This window comes from Zalophus californianus, chromosome 3 (genome assembly GCF_009762305.2).
Source record: "Zalophus californianus isolate mZalCal1 chromosome 3, mZalCal1.pri.v2, whole genome shotgun sequence".
Lineage (NCBI taxonomy): Eukaryota > Metazoa > Chordata > Mammalia > Carnivora > Otariidae > Zalophus > Zalophus californianus.
This window is the reverse complement of record NC_045597.1, coordinates 140923155-140937610: the sequence shown is the minus strand read 5'-3', so window position 1 is coordinate 140937610 and position 14456 is coordinate 140923155.

The window sequence follows — 14456 nt, the reverse complement described above, 5'->3', positions numbered from 1 at the left end:
ACTTTCCCTAATCCCTGCCAGGTTTGAATGCGATCATTAATCTCCACAGAACTGCCTCCTCTATTTTGCTGTTCTTATCAGTACTCTTTACACTTGCCTTGTTCCCCTACTTGATTACAAGCTCCATGAGGGCAGCTCTTTGTCCAAAGTCTTGTATGTCATGGATGATTAATATATATTCGAGTAGCTTAATTCAATTAATCACTTCTTCAGTGATAAACTTGTGCCCAACAACAAGTACCTTAAATCAGCGTGTCTGCTGACAAGCACTGAGAAGCCTTTCACTCATCAGTGCACAGCCCAAGAACATTTACACACATAAGGTACTGTCCCTAAACATAAATCAGTGTCTTACACATAATACAGCTTATGCTGTTGAGATTAATAAAGTACAATTTAGTTAAAAGTATGACTAAGTTCATAGTTTTGGTTATGTTTTTCCTTAACTGATACTTTTATGAATGAGTCCACAAATTTTTGGTTTGTTTGTTTTTAATATTATGAGTCTTTGCACTGAGAGAGGTTGGGAAACACTAGATTAAATGGCACATAAAAGCATTATATTGCCCTTGGTTTACACTCTCAAAGCTGGTATCAAGATATATTTAGGTTGATACATCTCTTAAGATTGTACCATAATATCAGACTAGTTCATGAGTTCTAAGCATTTCTTGCCTGATACACAATATAGCAAAAAAAGGCTACACAGTAGGGTCAGGTGTCTGGCTAATACCAGAAGCACCAGCAGTATGTATTGCTACACAAACCACATGTCGCATTATTTAGATATAACATTTCAAGTTCGTTTTATCATTTTACTGTTTCTCATTTTACTTTGTGAAACACACAGTTAAGATCTTCATCTGACATAAGAGGAAATAGGCACTGAATGTGACTTGCCCGTGGTCACACACGTTAATGGAAGTTCTAGAACTCTGTTCTTGGCCTCAAATGCTTTCCCACTTCCTGACAAGGCACCGTGCCCTGGAGACCACATACCATATGCAGAAATATTCAAAAGTTAGAAATCAAACAAACTGTTTCATAAAATATGTTCTATTCTCCTACTTTAACGATGATACCTTTGTCATGACCTGGAAGGTATTCAGAATTTTCAAACCCCTTGTAGTTCTAACCAGATGACTTAGCAGTGCAGCAAAGTAGGGTCCTGGCTCCTGCCCACGTCTTGCGCCTCTTCTCTCCCCACTTCCAGCCCTAACGCATCCTGGGAGGATCTTTGTGCTCACACATGAGGACAATCCAGCCCCTACATCTAAGCTCTGCTTATACTTCCCTCAAACAGTTGCCCTTTGGCACAGGGTCCTCATTGTCCTGAGTGTGGTATAGAAGAGAGGCAAAGGCTCTGGTGGGCATGCCACCAGGGGCCTGCAGGCTTCGTGCCTGAAGGGGAGGTGCATGGCCGGAGGAGGACAGGAAGTGACCTCTAGATCACAGGGCCAGAGCAATGGCTCCCTCAGCTGACACAAGGACAGTTCTGATCTGCACTTAGAATTCTTTTTTAACTTCAGCATTTCCTGGGAAGAAAAATCCTTAAGCCAGATGCCTTGTAACTATAAAAGCTCACAATCTCCCTACTTCATTATTAAACCCCATTTCATCATTACAGAACTGTAAAAATATTTAAGGCACTCTATATATTTCAACTGGCAAAACAAGCAAACAAAAAACTATTGCTTTAAATTGACTTGGAGATATTGATAAACAGTGATAGTCAAATTCTTCAATATAGGATACAGAGAGGAAATTGCCAAAAGTAATTCATAAAATACAGATTCTGTTTTGTTGTTTTTTTTTTCTCTTCAAAATCTAACTCACAAACTAAACAGATGGAGACCAATTTCCCTTTAGGGAGGTGAGCCTTTGACATCTGAGGACTAAATATATGTAGATGAGCAAAACAATATATCATACCCTCCAGGCTTTACTTTTCTTTCTTTTCTTTTCTTTCTTTTTCTTTCTTTTTCTTTCTTTCTTTCTTTCTTTCTTTCTTTCTTTCTTTCTTTTTCTTTCTTTCTTTCTTTCTTTCTTTCTTTCTTTCTCTCTCTCTCTCTCTCTTTCTTCTTTCTTTCTTTCTTTTCTTCCTTCCTTCCTTCCTTTCTTTCATTACCTGCTGGGTTTTTTTTAATTTTCTTTTTTTTATTATTATGTTCAATTAGCCAGCATATTCTCCAGGCTTTTCTTAAAGAAGAGGTCCAGAAATAAGTGTCAATATAGGGAAGTGTCCTGGATATGTCTCTCCAAGACTGACCTTCCCTAGGTTTTCTCATTCCGACTCCCCTGACCTATCCGCACTTGGCTCCCGGGAATTTTCGGCGCAAACAGAAAGTTCTTCCCCTTGGTTCCATTTAGTAGGGCCAGCACACGCTGACATTTCCAAAATATCTTCACTGAAGAGTAAGAGCAAGGTAAATGGAAATAATTAACTTAAATATGGCCTTGCTTCCAGAATAAGGTTTCTGGTCCTCAATTACTTAACTGCATTTTAACATCCACAGGTTATAATTTCCCAGGTAGCTTATACGGTTTGTTTCCCTAAGGGCTCCCTGCCTCTCTTTGCTGGGGGCATCTGCTTACCATCTCATCTTCCTAAACTCCCAGGAATAATGTAATCATCCATTTGGTTCTGTCCTGGGAACAAGCATGAAAGACCCAGATGCATGGTCATGGCTATCTTCGGAGCCTGTCACACAGACTCTGTTTTTAGTTGGCAAGAAAAATCTCTTGTGAAATTAATTGTGAGAATATCGTTGTTTGATAAACTTCAGTGATCAACTCTCTCTATAGCTGAAGACCTCAGAAGAGACTTTTCTCCTTTCATCAAATACAGAGCCATGAACTCATCCATTATCAGCCCCCCAGGAGGATATAATGACCACAGAACAATGTGCAGGCGTCAGCATAACATTAGTGTAGACCGCAGGAGCCCTTGGTTTAAAATAGTTGAAAGAGAAATACTCTGAATTACTGCAGAGTATCCTGCATTTAACTTTATTATGAAAAATGTATAATAGCCCTCTCTTTTTCTGACGAATCAGAATCTGCTTTTAAAGTGGAATATAATTTAGAACTGCACTGATCAACAGAGTAGCCACAAGCCACATGTAGCTTGTATTTAAATTGTAATTGTGTTAAATTGTAATTGATACCAGTTAAAATTAAATAGAGTTTAAGATTAGTTCCACATTTGCACTAGCCACATTTCAATGCTCAGTAGCCACACGTGGCTTGAGGCTACTCTATTGGACAGCACAGACGAGAACATTTCCATCACCATGGAAAGTTCTATAGGATGATGCTGATCCAGAAGATATTCTTGTCACTAAAAAGGGATAAATTAATGGGGTGCTTGGGTAGCTCAGTCGTTAAGCGCCTGCCTTCAGCTTAGGTCATGATCCCAGGGTCCTGGGATCGAGCCCCACATTGAGCCCCACATCGGGCTCCCTGCTCAGCGGGAAGCCTGCTTCTCCCTCTCCCACTCCCCCTGCTTGTGTTCCTGCTCTCACTGTGTCTCTCTCTGTTAAATAAATAAATAAAATCTTTAAAAAAAAAAAAAGGGAATAAAATTTAGAACGTTTTTCCTGTCACTACAATTCTGAGCAGAAAATGAAAGGGAGACTCAGGAGTAAGATAAAAACTGCTTTTTTGTCTACTATGTAACAAGTTTTAGGACATTTTCAGCAGTTTGGAAGGAAGAACCACTTATTTAACAATTAACAGGGTAGGAAAGAAAATCTATGCTTAAAGTGAATTTTAAGGTGCAAAAATGGAGAGTAAAAATAAATATCCTGATGTTAAAAAGTGAAGGCTCAACACAGAGTAATTTAGGTGAAACCAAGAGAGAAAATTGGCAGAACCAGGAAAAAGAGATTAGACTAGACCAAAACAGGTATGACTGTTTTAGTAGCCATATCTGGCTAAGAGATCTGGCAAGTTTTTCGGTGAGAAAGAACTATAAATCAAATCAGGACCCCAGAAAATGTCTTTTATAGTTGGCTACATATAATTGTGCTTAATTACGTAGTAAAATTGTGTATAGTGAAAAACGATAAATGATATCAGAGCGTGTTCTAGGATGGCAAAAATCTGATGAGATGTCTTTATGAGCATTGAAGCTATGAAGAAAGCAGACAAAAAATTAAAGAAATCTTAGAAAGCAGATAGACTTACATTTAATGCTACCTAGCTTTAATTATTTTATTTATTTTATGTTACCTTTAACTATAGATTCCCTATGTTATATAGTTCAGATATGTAAGATTTGGTTAATTCATTCATCCTTCCAAAGGTTTCTGTCTGGGCAATTGATTCTTTTGAGGACTGGTTATCACTAGCTATTCTTTGGCTGTTTTTAACCATTTGATCTCCTGTGCATTTTTTAAACCTATTGCTGCGGGATGAGTCAGACACAAATCTGTTCCAGAAGTAGACTGGTCATGATGAAGGACCCAGAATTCGATTCATTGTAAGAAGCAGGGTAGTATTTTTTTTCTTTTCTTGAATAATGGAATCAAGAAATACACACAAATACACATGCACGCACACATACACACATGCACAATCAATTTTGAAGGGCCCCCCCCACCTCGTGACATAACATGTTCCATAGCATATTTATCTTCCAGTCCTCTACCCTTGATTTTAGGTAGACTTCAGCAAAACTACTACTTTGGCCTATGGGGAAGCAAAAAGACAAAGTTCAGTTTACATCAGTCTAAGTGCCACGGGGAGATAAGCAGAGTTTGATTAAGATGAGAAAAAAAATAAATGTGCTCCTACCTGCCTCTCCAAGGATGGAGGACACCTCTCCAACAAAGCCAGAACAATAACAAGCTACCAATTCTGTCCATCCCACCACTTTCTCACTATCCATTAGTGCCCTCCTGCTCTTCATGCCCCTTTTTGCCCAGTTTATATTCCAGGGCCTACCACTATAGTTCTGTAATAAAATATTTCCGATTCCTGTGCTGCTTTCCCTGATTAGCTAAATTCCAGCCCTGTAAGGACTCAACTACCCCACCTTCTCTTGTTCTGCATCTGAGCAGCTAAATGCTGATGGAGAAAATTTTACATTGGCTTCAACTTTACCTTTGGAATCTTAGTTCTCCAAGTGCCCTTTATGCAACACAGCCATCATACCACTTTCCTTGTAGCTTTCTTTTTGGGTCTCAAAAATACTATTTCATGCTTTCTACTCCATCCTAAATCTGCTACTTCATACCATGTCAAAACTCTCAGTTGTTAATCTTGCTTCATTCTTTGTTGGGAAAAATAGAAGCCATCCAACAGGAACTTTTTGTTTTCCACATTTACCCATCTACAGTCCTGGGTCCCCCCTCCTATCAGAGGCCAATGCCACCGGTGCTTTGAATCCCAGGTGCCCTAGCCACCTCAAGGACTTTGTTCATTGAGTTATCAACCACTTCCTCTTCCTGTCATTTTTGACAATATACAAACATGTTCTAGTGTTGTTCATTCTAAAAAGCCTTTCTTGATCTGATCACCTATCCAGCTGCTGTATGCTTGTCTGTTCCCTTTCATAGCTAAATTTCTCTACCTCCTTGCTTTGTATTTTCTCCATAGGCTTCTGCAATCTGGCCTGTGCCCTACACTCCAAGACTGCCCTTATTAATCACCATATGTTGTTCCTAGTAACCTCAGTGTAGCCAAATCCAATGCACACCTTTCTAGCGACATCTTACTTGACCTTTTAGCTACATTTGACAAGTTCACTACTTCTTCTTCAAAGCATTCAGTCTTCTTTCTTGATTTCTGGGAGATTTTCCTTCTATCCTTTGACTCACTTCTCTCAATTTCTTCATGGCTCCTCTTTTACCAACTTCTAAATGTTGGGGTTCTCTAAGCTTTCATCCAAGGCCCAGATGCTTCTCTTTTCTAGGTAATCCCTCCAATCCAAACTTCTTCTCTGAGCTATAGACATTGTTTTCTAACTCCTGACTTAACATTTCCATTTAATATTTCCAGGCATTTTGAATTTAACTCAATGATTTTTGTCCTACCAAACCTCTAGGGTATCCTATCTCAGAAAATTATACCACATTCCACTTAGATGCCCAAGCCAGAAATCTCATGCCTCATATCTAATCAATCATCAAATCCTGTTGTTTTTACTGTCAAATGTGTCTAAAATGTCATTTTGAAGATGTCATTTCTTTCTTCTCTCACTGGAAATCATACAAAAGCAAAAAGGAAGGAAGGAAATAAGAAACTCATAAGCTGTATTTCTCATTATACTAAGGAAACAGCTAAAATCGCAAACCGTAAAACAAGTGGAATGGTTCCCCAAAGCAGGGGAGATCATGCAGGGTGCACACTTAGCAAAAGTGGTGAGAGGGTCTATGGATGTAAATCTTAGAGACAGCAAAGAATGTTTCTTAAAAGTGACAGGTACATCTTTATTTTCATAATCGAAATTCCTTGTTTATAACACTAGGGACAAGGTCCACTTGCTGGCCATGAGAGTACCCTGGACCTGGGTTGGTTCTGAGAAGCAGGGGAAGAGGATCTAAACAAGGAAGTATAGAGACAAGCTATATTTACAGGAAGCAGTCTGTCTCTTTGGCAGGATGGGATAAAAAAAATGGATTGTGAAAATTTACTGCCTGTCACCATTGGCTGAGAAGTAAAGGTTAAACAAAATTACACAAAATCAAGGTTATGAAAAACATTCAGGTGGCCTGTGACTGGGCCTGGTCTTTTTTTTTTTTTTAAAGATTTTATTTATTTGAGAGAGAGAGAGAATGAGAGAGAGAACACGAGAGGGGGGAGGGTCAGATGGAGAAGCAGACTCTGCTGAGCAGGGAGCCCGATGTGGGGCTCGATCCTGGGACTCCAGGATCACGACCTGAGCCGAAGGCAGTCACTGAACCAACTGAGCCACCCAGGCGGCCCTGGTCCTGGTCCTTCTTGCAAGTATAGTAGTAGCATAGAAAAACTCAGCTGCTTCAGAGACAAGTAATCAAAATGGAATATGCACAGTATCTTTACAAAATTGCTACACAAAGAAAAAAAGGAAGAAAGTGTTGATAAAGCACTCTTACCAGAAAAATGTTTCCATAGAGCAGATGAAAATTATGATCAAACATTTTATCATGAATCTTAAGAATGGAATGAATTAATCTCCTTTATAAGGAAAAGCCATAAAGCAGAGATACAAGAGTTCATGGAGCAGATGTTAACACAACAGGAAGAAAGGAGATGATAGAGCACAGGGAAGAGTAGGAGAAAAAAATGTAACCATCAGGAAAATGAGAGCAAAATGGGAAGGAATACATGGGCAAATAGGTACTGCTGAAAATATAGGAAAGGACATAATTTCATGGAAATGAGGAAGCAAGCAAAATGCAACAGAAATTTAAAATTTCTTAAAGGATTAGAAAACAATGATAGATATAAAAGGCAAGCAAAAGAGAGCAAATTGCATAATTGAAGTGTCAGGAAAACAAAGAGAAAGAAATAATACTGATAGACATAACTTTAGAAAGTTATCCTAAAATAAAAGAATACCTGAACCTATATCTTGAAAGGACTCAATATATCCAAGGAGAAACTCCCCCAGAACAGACATAGCCCATTAAAGTTGCTAAATTTCAAAGAAAAGGAAAATTTAAAGCTAGGTTCAGACTTCTACATAGCAATATTCAATGCTAGAAGATCTTCAAAGGAAATCAGCATCCAAAGATGCTAATTGTTGCTCAAATGTAAAAGCACAACGTTTTGAGCATGCATATTATTCCCTTGAGTACTACCTAATGATTCTATCAGATGACAAGCGTAGGTGAAACAAAAGATGACCTAAGAAACTACTACAGAGGACTATCAGGGAGCAATGAATATATTTATCTAAGAGTAAAACAGTACAGGGATGAGGGTAACAGAATGAAATATAAATCTTCTGTGCTGGACAATGCAAAAATGAAAAACTAACAAGAGTCACGGGGGGAAAGAAAAAGTAAATTGCATATGAATGTGTTGATTTCCTTATCTTTAATAGCTCAAAGTCAATGGATAAATACAATATAAAATTGTGTAGTAGAAAAAAGTAGGGGGTGGAGGAGAAAATATTAATTTAATCAATGCTTATGGTAGGAAAATAGTAGATATACCTACAAACAAAGGATTGGGGCATTATATAGAGTTGTACTGTAAAGATAACAACTAGAACAATATAAGTCTTCTTATTTAGCAGAAGAAATACACAAGGAAAAAAAATCATAGGAAATTGACTACTGGTGACTTATTTTTTAAAATATGGAAAAGCAATTACAAAAATAACATTAAAGAGTTGAGACCAGTGGTGCCTGGCTGGCTTAGTTAGTACAGCATGTGACTCTCCATCTCAGGGTTGTAAGTTTGAGCCCCACGTTGGGTGTAGAGATTATTGAAAAATAAAAAAAAAAAAATTGAGACCAAAATCTATTAAATCAATGAATATAAATGGGCTAACCTCACATCTTAAAAGAAAAGTACATTTTGATTGAATCATACAGCAAATTCAGTGCTGAATCTAAGGGATATACCTAAAACAAAGTAATTTAGTAAGGGTAAAAATAAAAGTATGGGGCAAAGTCAATTAGGCAAATGCAAACAAAAAATTTGTTTGCAACAAATTGCAAAACAAACAACAGAAATGGTGATCTTATACCAGAAAAGGTTGGATTCAGGCCAAAAACTATCAAATAAAAAAGGACAGCCCTTTATAACATTCCAAAGTACAGTTCATAGGAAGAAATGAATAATTTATATCTGTTATCAAATAAAATAGCATTAGCATTTATAAAGCAAAAAAAGAAGGTGATGCAATAAGAAATGGAAACACATTAGGGGTGGGAAATGCATCACTTCAGTCCACAACAGGTCAGGAAGACAAAAAACAAGTAAAATTATAGCACACTTAAATAATATCACGAGATAGTCCTTATTGTTAAAACAAAATATATCCTCAAGTGTCCATAGGAAATGTATAGAGTTTTATTTTTTATTTTTGTTTTTTTAAGATTATTTGTTTATTTATTTACTTGACAGAGAGATAGAGAGAGCACAAAGCGGCAGGCAGAGGGAGAGGGAGAAGCAGACTCCCCGCTGAGCAGGGAGCCCATTGTGGGGCTTGATCCCAGGACTCAGGGATCATGACCTGAGTCGACTTGAAAAGAAGGAGCTCTCTTAACCCTTGGGTACTAACGAAATCAAACTAAATTTGGATGCTATATAGAAAATAACAATAATGAAAAGCTAAATCAGAACCAATGAGACACAGGTAAGGCAGTACACAAAGGTAACTTTACAGTTGTAAAATACTTTCATTAACAAAAAAAGAAGCAATAAAAATGTATCAATTAATAAGTTAGAAAATTAACCACAAATTAATCTTAAGGAAAGAGAAGGGTTGGGAGAGATTAAGTCAAAAATTAATAATTTTGACGGGCGCCTGGGGGCTCAGTTTGTTAAGCAACTGCCTTCGGCTCAGGTCATGATCCTGGAGTCCCTTGATCGGGTCCCGCATTGGGCTCCCTGTTCAGCAGGGAGTCTGCTTCTCCTTCTGACCCTCTTCCCTCTCGTGCTCTCTGTCTCTCATTCTCTCTCTCTCAAATAAATAAATAAAATCTTTAAAAAAAAAAGAACACAACATTCTTTTAAAAAATTAATAATTTTGAAAGTGTAAAAATAGTAAAACTAATATATGTATGCAAAAACTATTTTTAAGAAAAACAACAATAGAATATAAACTGTTAATTGATCGTAATAACAAACAGAGAAAGCATAAATACAAAGAATAAGACATGAAAAGAAAGAACCGACTTATGCAGAAGAAATCAAGAGTCATGAGTCTGCTTAACCCTATCAGAGACTTTATAATCTATGAAAAGAAAGTTGAAAACAGGAATGCATAGATGAAAGGACATTTGCAAAGAGGTTATAATCCTTGTTTTAACAATAAGGACTATCTTATTCATGATATTTTTTAGGTGTACTATAGCCAGGTAAATATAATTTGCCAGAACTAACTGCAGAAGGGACAGGACATTCGAAGAGACCAATTCCCACAGAAGAAATAATGCAGTGAAAAACCTAACCCTCTTTTCCCTTCTATTGATAAAAAAAAAAAAATCAGGCCCACAGGTTTCACAGAAAATTCAGGGGAAAAGAGATAACTCTGCTATCTAAAATGATTCAGAGCATTAAAGCAAGGAAACTCCCTAAGTAAATGTAATGAAATGCAAAGATTGCCTTAGAAAAAACACACAAACCAATCTCACTTATGACTATGGGTGCAAAATTCCTTTTAAAAATTGTAAGTAGAATTCAGTAGTGCAATAAGACTATAAGATACCAGATCAAGTAAGGTTTTTTCAAAAACTGCAAGGATAATTTAATATTAGGGAATCTAAACTAGAGTAATTCATTACATTAATAAATGTAAGCATAAAAATCATACAATAACTTTTATATATGCCACTGAGGCATTATCGGTTTAAGAAAATAAACTTCCTGGGCGCCTGGGTGGCTCAATTGGTTAAGCGACTGCCTTCGGCTCAGGTCATGATCCTGGAGTCCTGGGATTGAGTCCCGCATCGGGCTCCCTGCTCAGCAGTGAGTCTGCTTCTCCCTCGGAACCCTCCCCCCTCTCATGCTCTCTCTCGCTCTCTCATTCTCTCTCAAATAAATAAATAAAATCTTAAAAAAAAGTTTAAAAAAATAAATAAAGAAAAATAAAAAAAAAAGAAAAGAAACTTCCTAACAAAATAGGAGTAGAAGAGAATTTCCTTAACGTGATAAGATATATAGTTACCTAAACCGTAAAGCTAGCATGTTGCTGGATAGGTAAATACTAGAAACATCTTCACTAAAGTCGGGAAGAACTTAAGGATGGTTTAGAGGTTAATATTGATCACTATTTAACATTCTTTTAGAGGTACTAGCTAATGCAATTAGAAAAAAAATGAGAAAAAATGTGGTACAATTATCATAGTTTACAGATGATATGATTGTATGCTTGGAAAACCTGAGAAAATCTTATAAACAGTAAAAGAACACAATAATGTAAGTTCTTATCTACAAAATTAGCATACAGCAATAAACATATATATCACTCTCCCTAAACCTGTCAGAATGGCAAAGGGACGGGGTTACACTGATTGTCATCCCAATAAGGCCACACCTGCAGTCACGGATGAGGTAAAGCCCACTCAAACACCATGGGGCGGTTTCCCCCAAAGATAATCTAAGTGCTGTCCGAAGGGAGAAGGAGGAATGGATGCTGGGGAGGCAATAAACAAATGTCCACTTGGCCAAAGAGAGATTAGATATTTTCGCTCTTGACATTAGTAACTGCTACTACTCTCTCATAAGATGAAACAATAACCAATAGTATAGTGGATACTAACCAAAAACGTTTAAAGAGGAGCTAGCAAGGATAGTAACAGTGCTGGGTTTTGTTTTTTCTGCCTCCAGTGGGGATATTTAAAATGAAATAATGATTCTCAAATCCTGATAAGCCATAAAATGCTGTTATTCCTTTCATCTCCCTTCCTCCTCTCTCCTGTTCCTTATTTTCTTTTTTTGGCACATAAAATTATCCAGATGAGTTCTCGAAGAAGGGGACCTTAATTCATCTGGGCATATGTGTATTAACGGCTTCTGCTACATAGTTATATGAAGAACACTGAATAATTGCTGGTTTGAGGTCAGTAACTTTTTTATATACATCATTTAGTTTATTGTAGATTATTGGATCCCAAATGCCTTACTCATTATCATTAACAGGATACTCATATATCTCAATTACTCTCATTCTCCTTGGATGGTTTAAAATAGTGTATTTTTTTAAAAGCCTAATAGCACTCTCTTATACTTTTATCCCAAATGGCTTTTACAATGGCAGTAATTATGTTGTATTGATTATGTATTCATGACTTTCAAATACACAAATTATTACAATTGTATCTAGAAGTATACTTTGGAGAAGCATTTTTTTTTTTAAATAAGTTACTTTGGGTATTTAAGAGATGATTGAGAATTTCTTCTTCAGAATAGATTATTCTTCACTAGATTAAAATGCAGTAACTGGTTAAGATAGATTGAAAATAGAACCTTTATGATCCACAACTGACTTGACCGAATTACAGTAATACAGCAGTGGAGAGATGACAGGGATCATTTGTGTGTGGGAAGAACATGGTAGCATGTTTTGATGGATTTTGATGGATTTCATTGTGACGTTTATCTCTAGCAAGTATTACTGGAGTTGGGATGCAAATCTTAAAAGTTCTTACCCCCGCCCAGCTTTATTGAGATATAACTGACATATAACATTGCAAGTTTAAGGTGTCAAATACGATGATTTGATGTATGTACATACTGCAAAATGATTACCACAATAAGGTTAGTTAACACATCCATCACCTTACATGGTTACAATTTGTGTGTGTGTGTGTGTGTGTGTGTGTGTTTGTGTGTGTGTTTGTAAAAACTTTGAAGATCTACAATCTCAGCAACTTTTTTTTTTAAGATTTTACTTATTTGACAGAGAGAGACACAATGAGAGAGGGAACACAAGCAAGGGGAGTGGGAGAGGGAGAAGCAGGCTTCCCGCTGAACAGGGAGCCTGATGCGGGACTTGATCCCAGGACCCTGGGACCAGGGCTTGAGCCACCCAGGTGCCCTCAGCAACTTTCAAATATATGATACAGCACTGTTAACTACAGTTACTATTTAAAAGTTCTATGAAGCATTAATATAATTATTAAGGTAAAAGGACTAAAAGAAATCTTGCATTTATAGTAATAATAAAGGAAAATGAAATAAATACATTGAGTTTGTGAAAGCATATAATTTAACTGTTGCTTGCATTTTTTAAAAGATTTTATTTATTTATTTGACACAGAGAGAGAGAGACAGCAAGAGAGGGAACACAAGCAGGGGGAGTGGGAGAGGGCGAAGCAGGCTTCCTGCCGAACAGGGAGCCAGATGTGGGGCTCGATCCCAGGACCCTGAGATCAGGACCTAAGCTGAAGGCAGATGCTTAATGACTGAGCCATCCAGGCGCCCCTGTTGGTTGCATTTTTAATGACTCAAACTTTAAACTACAAATACGAAAGTTTCACAGAAAAACATGCATTTGTATTGTATTATATATTTTTAACACAGATAATGCATGTACCAATTTAATAAATTAAAATGACCATACTACTGTTTCAAATGCAGAATATAAAAATTACTGTATGCCATAACACAAACTAATATGATTCAGATTAAATAAAACCTTTTTTAAATTTTATTTTATTATGTTATGTTAGTCACCATACATTACATCATTAGTTCTTGATGTAGTGTTCCATGATTCATTGTTTGTGTATAACACCCAGTGCTCCATTCAATATGTGCCCTCCTTAATACCCATCACCGGGCTAACCCATGCCCCCACCCCCTCCCTTCTAAAACCCTCAAAAACTTTTTTTTTATTTTAAAAATATTTTATTTATTTGAGAGAGTGAGCATGCATGAGTAGGGGGGAGGGACAGGGGGTGAGGGAGAAGCAGACTCCCCACTGAGCAGGGCGCCCGAAGTGGGGCTCGATCCCAGGACCCTGGGATCATGACCTGAGCCAAAGGCAGATGCTTAACTGACTGAGGTGCCTTAATCAGGTGCCTTAAATAAAACTTTTATTTTTAAAATGATGTAGAACACTATTTTCTGTCCCTTGTCCCTTTCAAAAGCAACATAAGAATAGATAATGACAAATACATTTGGCCTAAGCTAAAATAGGAATATGTTAGAACAATCAATTATTTCTTGAATAGTTGATGTAAACACTTTATAGTATCAAAAACTAGGAAAGAATATCGAGTAAAAATAAATCTTTGTCTTTCCTGCTGCCAGTATCCAATGCCCCTCCCTTGCAGAACCATTGGTACCAGTTTCTTGTGTCTTTCTAGAGCTGTTCAATATGCAAAGAAGCTAATATAATACTAGAAATTATATAACAGTATCATTTACCTGAAGTTCAATACTGAGGTTTTTAAATTGAAGAATACCTCCTGGGTATTATTAGTATTCCATATTAATGTCTGTAGAAATATTGTATTCTGCACCATAATTTGTTTAATCAATTCTCGTATGAGTCAGCGTTCTCCAGAGAAACAGAACCAATAGTGTGGATATGTAAAAGAAAGAAATCTATTTTAAGGAACTGGCTCATGCAATTACAGAGGGTAGCAGGTCCAAAATCTGCATGGTAGGTTGAAAGGCTGGAGATTCAAGTCCAAAAGCCATCTGCTGACAGAATTCCTTCTTGTTCGAGGGAGGTCAGTCTTTGGTTCTATTTAGATCTTTAGTGACTGAATGAGGTCCACCCACTTTATGGAGGACAATATGTTTTACTTAAAGTCCAGTGATTTAATGAAAATCTCATCCAAAAA